Genomic DNA, 6000 nt, shown 5'->3' on the forward strand with positions numbered 1-6000 from the left:
ATAGAGTGTGGGCATTTTTTTTTACACTTTACCCATTTTGCCTACATAAAGTAAATTACCAACAATAGGAACATGGCAGCAACCTAGAACAAAATCTTTTCAATTTTTTTCATAATAACCATGCAAAGCTATTAGAAGCATAATGAAAACTTGCCATGTATTTACTCTTTTTAGCAAAACCTAAAGACTGACAAAAACTGCCAAGCTCAAAATAACTTGTACATCATAGGGGGAATATAAACAGAATGGAAACAAAATGTTTGCAGTGCTGGTTGCTGAGTAAGAATAGGGAAAGCCAGAGAGTCAGGACTGTGGTTGGTCCTGGGGAAAATAACAGCAGTAAACGGACTAGCAGGCATTTACTCACAGAAGGCAGGAGGCTCCACCTCATGTGGAAACTGCTGTGATGGCTGATAATAACTAGTGCAGGGCGCTGGGCTCTGGGCTTTACCAGAAAGAAGGCATTAGCAGCGTAAGGGAACTGAGGTGGAAGTACTGTTTTGTAAAGAAACTGCTTAACTTTGTAGCAAGAGAAAAGAGAGCCTTTGAGGGGAGAAACCAGAAAAACTACCCTTACACTTCCCTGCTTTCTCTATCAGATCATCCATTCTGCTATTAGCTAGACCAGGAAAGTTCCATTCATCCGCTATGACTAATAATGGAAATGGTCATGTCAATAAAATGAGATTATAATTGAAGCACATACTAGTACCTACATAGGAAACCAAAGGAAAGTGAGGGAAAGAATATGAAGTACAAACTGAAGAAAAAAAAATCATTTCAGAAACTCAGACTAATTTACATATAGCATAGGGGAGGAAAGAGACCATAGAAAGCAAAGAAAAAGAAATGGAGGATAAAAGTATAAAAGATATGAAGATTTAAGAGAAATTGAGAAAGAAATGAAAAGTGTTAGTAAGAGATTTAGAGGACATGTGAAGAACAGTCTAGTGTAACTATAATTGAAGGCACAAAAGAAGAAACATAAATGAGTAAAAAAAAAGCTAAGCTGAGAAAATAATACATGATATATGAAATTCTTATTTTATACATAGTGGCTATCTATGAAAATGATCTTATTTTCTAAAAATGGGCATTAAAATTTTAGGTATAGGAAGTTCCTGTTGTGGCTCAGCTGTAACAAAACTGACTGGTATCCATGAGGATGTGGGTTTGATCCCTGCCTCATTTAGTGGATTAAGGATCCAGTATGCTGAGAGCTGTCGTATAGGTCACAGATGCAGCTCAGATCTGGGGTTGTTGTGGCTGTGGTGTAATTTTTCAAAGTTTTAGTTATAGAATGTCCCAATGTCTGTAATCTGTTTTAAAGATGTATTGGAATATAGTTAACTTATGAAGTTGCATTACTTTTAGGCATAGAGCAAAGTAAATCAGTTACATCCATTCCTTTTCAGATGTTTTTTGCATATAGGTTATTACAAAATATTGAGTAAATTTCTCTGTGCTATAGAATAGGTCCTTGCTACCCATCTATTTTATATATAGTGTTGTATAAATATCAATCCCAACCCTGTAATTTATCCCTTCCCCTCCCCCATGTTTCCACTTTGGTAAACCTAAGTTTGGTCTTTCGGGTCTGTTTCTGTTTTGTAAATTCTATTATATCACTTATATTAGATTCCACATGTTAGTGATCTCAGGATAATTGTCTTTGTCTGACTTCACTTTATTTGTAGGTCCACCCATATTGCTGCAAATGGCATTATTTCTTGCTTTTTAATGGCTTAGTAATATTCCATTGCATGTAAGTACTATATCCACTTTATCCATTCTTCTGTTGATGGACATTTAATTTGCTTTCATGTCTTTGCCATTGTGATAGTGCTGAAATGGACACTGGGGCTCATGTATCTTTTCAAATTATGGTTTTGTCTGGATATATCCCAGAAGTAGTATTGCTGGTCATATCAGAGTTCTATATTTAGTTTTTTAAGGAAGTTCCATATTGAACAGTATGGATTTGTACCACCATAGTGGTTGCACCAGCTTACATTCCCACCAACAGTGTAGGAGGGTTCCCTTTTCTCCACACAATCTCCAGCATTTATTGTTTGTAGATTTTTTGATGATGGCCATTCTGACTGGTGTGTTGTGATAGCTTATTTGTAGTTTTGATTTGCATTTCCCTAATAATTAGTGATGTTGAGCATGCTTTCATGTGCCTTTTGGCCATCTGTCTGTCTTTGGAGAAATGTCTGTTTAGATCTTCTGACAATTTTTTAATTTGGTTGCTTTATATATATATATGTATATCTGTATGAAATGTTCATATATTTTGGAGATTAATCCCTTGTCAGTTGCTTCATTTGCAAAGATTTTCTCCTGTTGTGTGGGTTGTCTTTCTATGTTGTTAATGGCTTCCTTTTCTGTGCAAAAGCTTTTAAGTTTAATTTGGTACCATTTGTTTATTTTTATTTGTATTTTCATTACTCTAGAAGGTGGATCAAAAAAGGTACTGCTACAACTTATGTCACAGAGTGTTCTGCCTATGTTTTCCTCTAGTTATTTTATATTATCTGGTATAACATTTAGGTCTTCAATCCATTTTGAGTTTATTTTTGTGTATGGTGTTAGAGAGTGTTCTGATTTCATTCTTTTACATATAGCTGTCCAGTTTTCCCAGCATGACTTATTAAAGCTATTATCTTTTCTCCATTGTATATTCTTGACCCATTTGTCACAGATTAATTGACATATATGTAGGTTTATTCCTAGGATTTCTATCCTGTTCTACTGATCTATGTGTCAGTTTTTGTGCCACTACCTATTGTAGGTATAGCTTTGTCGTATAGTCTGAAGTCCAGGAGCCTGATTCTTCTAGCTCCATTTTTCTTTCTGAAGTTGCTTTGGCTATTCAGGGTCTTTTGTGTTTCCATACAAATTAAAATTTTTTTTTGTTCTAGTTCTGTGAAAAATGCTGTTGTTAATTTAGTAGGGATTCCACTGAATCTGTAGATTGCCTTGGGTAGTATAATCATTTTGACAATATTGATTCTTCCAATCCAAGAACATGGTATACTTTTCCATTTTTTTGTGTGTGTGGCATCTTCTATTTGTTTGAACAGTGTCTTAGAGTTTTCAGAGTGCAGGTCTTTTGTCTTCTTATGTAGGTTTATTCCTAAGTATTCTCTTCTTTTTGATGCTATAATAAAATAGAATTTTTCCTTAATTTCTCGTCAAAATTTTCATTGTTAGTGTATAGGGATGCAAGAGATTTCTATTTATTAAATTTGTAGCCTGCTACTTTGCTGAATTCATTAATGAGTTCTAGTAGTTTTCTGGTAGCTTATTTAGGGTTTTATATGTAAAGTATCATGTCATCTGCAAACAATTACAATTTAACTTCTTCTTTTCCAATTTGGCTTATTTTTATTTCTTTTTCTTCTCTGATTGCCATAGCTAGGACTTCCAAAACTATGTTGAATAAAAGTGGTGAGAGTGGGCATTCTTGTCCTCTTCCTGATCTTAGCAGAAATTCTTTCAGCTTTTCACCATTGAGAATAGCTGTGGGTTTGTCAGAGATGGCCTTAATTATGTTCCCTTTATGCCCATTTTCTGAAGAGTTGTTTTTTTTTTTTAAATCATTAATGGATGTTGAATTTTGTCAAAAGTTTTTTCTGCATCTATTGAGAGGATCATACGATTTTTGTTTTCAGTTTGTTGATGTGGTGTATCACATTGTGGTAGTATCTTGTTGAGGAATTTTACATCTATGTTCATCAGTGTTACTGGTCGTAGTTTTCTTTCTTTATTTTGTGGTGTCTTTGGTTTTGGTATCAGGGTGATGGTGACCTCATAGAATGAACTTGGGAGTGTCCCTTCCTCTGCAATTTTTTTTGAAGAGTTTAAGAGGATAGGTGTTAACTCTTCTCTAAATTTTTGATAGAATTCATCTTTGAAGCCATTAGGTCCTGGACTTTTGTTTATTGGAAGTTTTTAAATCACAGTTTCAATTTCAGTACTTGTGATTCGCCTCTTCATAGTTTGTTTGTTCCTGGTTCAGTGTTTGAATGTTGTTCTTTTCTAAGAATTTGTCCATTTCATTTAGGTTGTCCATTTTATTGGCATGTAGTTGCCTATAGTAGTCTCTTATGATCCTCTGTATTTCTCTGCTGTCAGTTGTAATTTCTCCTTTTTCTTTTCTAATTTTATTGATATGAGCCCTCTCCCTTTTTTCTTGATGAGTCTGCTTAAAGGTTTATCAATTTTTCTTATCTTTTCAAAGACCAGCTTTTAGTTTCATTGATCTTTACTATTGTTTTCTTTATCTCTACCTCATTTATTTCTGCTGATTTTTAAGGGTTTTTTTCCTTCTACTCACTCTGGGTTCTGTTTATTTTTCTTTCTCTAGTTGTTTTAGGTGCAAGTTTAGGTTATTTGGAATTTTTCTTGTTTCCTGAGGTAAGATTGTATTGCTATAAATTTCCCTCTCAGAACTGCTTTTGTTGTGTCCAATGGGTTTTGGATCATTGCATCTTCATTGTCATTTATCTCTAGGTATTTTTTGAATTCCTCTTTGATTTCCTCAATGATCCATTAGTTGTTTAGTAGAATTTTATTTAACTCCATGTGTTTATATTTTTGACAGTTTTTTTCTTGTAGTTGATTTCTAATCTCATAGCATTGTGCTCAGAAAAGATGCTTGATATGATTTCATTTTTCTTAAATTTACTGAGGTTGATTTGTGGCCCAAAATGTTATCTATCCTAGGGAATGTTCCATATGCACTTGAGAAGAATATGTATTCTGCTGCTTTTAGATAGAATGTTCTATTAAATATCTATTAAGTCTATCCGGTCTAATGTGTCATTTAAGGCCTGTATTTGTTCATTGACATTTTTCTTCTTGGATGATCTGTCCATAGATGTAATTGGAGTGTTAAAGTATCCTACTGTTATTGTATTTTTGTTGCTTTCTCCTTTTATGACTGTTTGCAGTTGCCTTATATAATGTGGTGCTTCTCTGTTGGGTGCATATATATTTATAATTGTTATATCACCTTCTTGGATTGATCCCTTTATTGTTAGCTAGTGATAAATCCTTCTTTGTCTCTTGTAACATTCTTTATTCTAAAGTTTATTTTTTCTGATATGAATATTGCTGCTGCACTTTGTTTTGATTTCCATTTGCATGGAATATCTTCTTCTGTCACCTCACCCTCAGTCTATATGTGTCCCTACAACTAAAGTAGGTCTCTTTAGATAGTGTATATATATATATTATTTTTGTATCCATTCAGCCAGTTTTTTGTTGGAGCATTTCCATTCAAAGTAATTATTGATATATATGAACTTATTTTCATTTTTTAAATTGTTTTGGATTTGTTGAAGTTGGATTTTTTTTTCTTCCCCTCTTATTTCATAATCTCCTCTTTTTTTTTTTTTTTTTTTTAAGAAAGCACCATTAATGGTCCTTTCCCAAATTATTTCTTTTATGTTTTATTTTTATTTTTTGTCTTTTTGTGGTTGTACCTGCAGCATATGGAGGTTCCCAGGTTAGGGGTTGAATCAGAGCTGTAGCTGATAGCATATGCCACAACGAAAGCAACACCAGACCTGAGCCACATCTGTGAACTACACCACAGCTCATGGCAATGCCTGATCCTTAACCCACTGAGTGAGGCCAGGAATGGAACCTGCATCATCATGGATACTAATTGATTTGTTTCTGCTGAACCATAAAGGGAACTCCATGTAATCTTCTCTTTTTATTTGGTAAATATATCTGGTTTTGTATTTGGATTGCTTATTTTTCTTTTCTCTTTTTATGTGTGTGCCTATTGTCCTTTTTTGGTTAGTGGTTCTCATGAGGTGTTGATATAGCATTGTATTTATGCAAAATTATTTTAACTAGCTGGTCTCTTAATTTCAAGTGCATTTCCAATAGCTTGCATTTGTACTTTCCTCTTCTCAGAAGTGCTGGTTTTGATGACATATTTGTGTGTTAATGATTTCCTACCTTCTCTGCCTTTACTGGTGA

This window comes from Sus scrofa, chromosome 8 (genome assembly GCF_054392235.1).
Source record: "Sus scrofa isolate SSC_HxYL_T2T_F1_AM1 chromosome 8, Sscrofa_HxYL_maternal_Yorkshire_Landrace_v2.0, whole genome shotgun sequence".
Classification (NCBI taxonomy): domain Eukaryota; kingdom Metazoa; phylum Chordata; class Mammalia; order Artiodactyla; family Suidae; genus Sus; species Sus scrofa.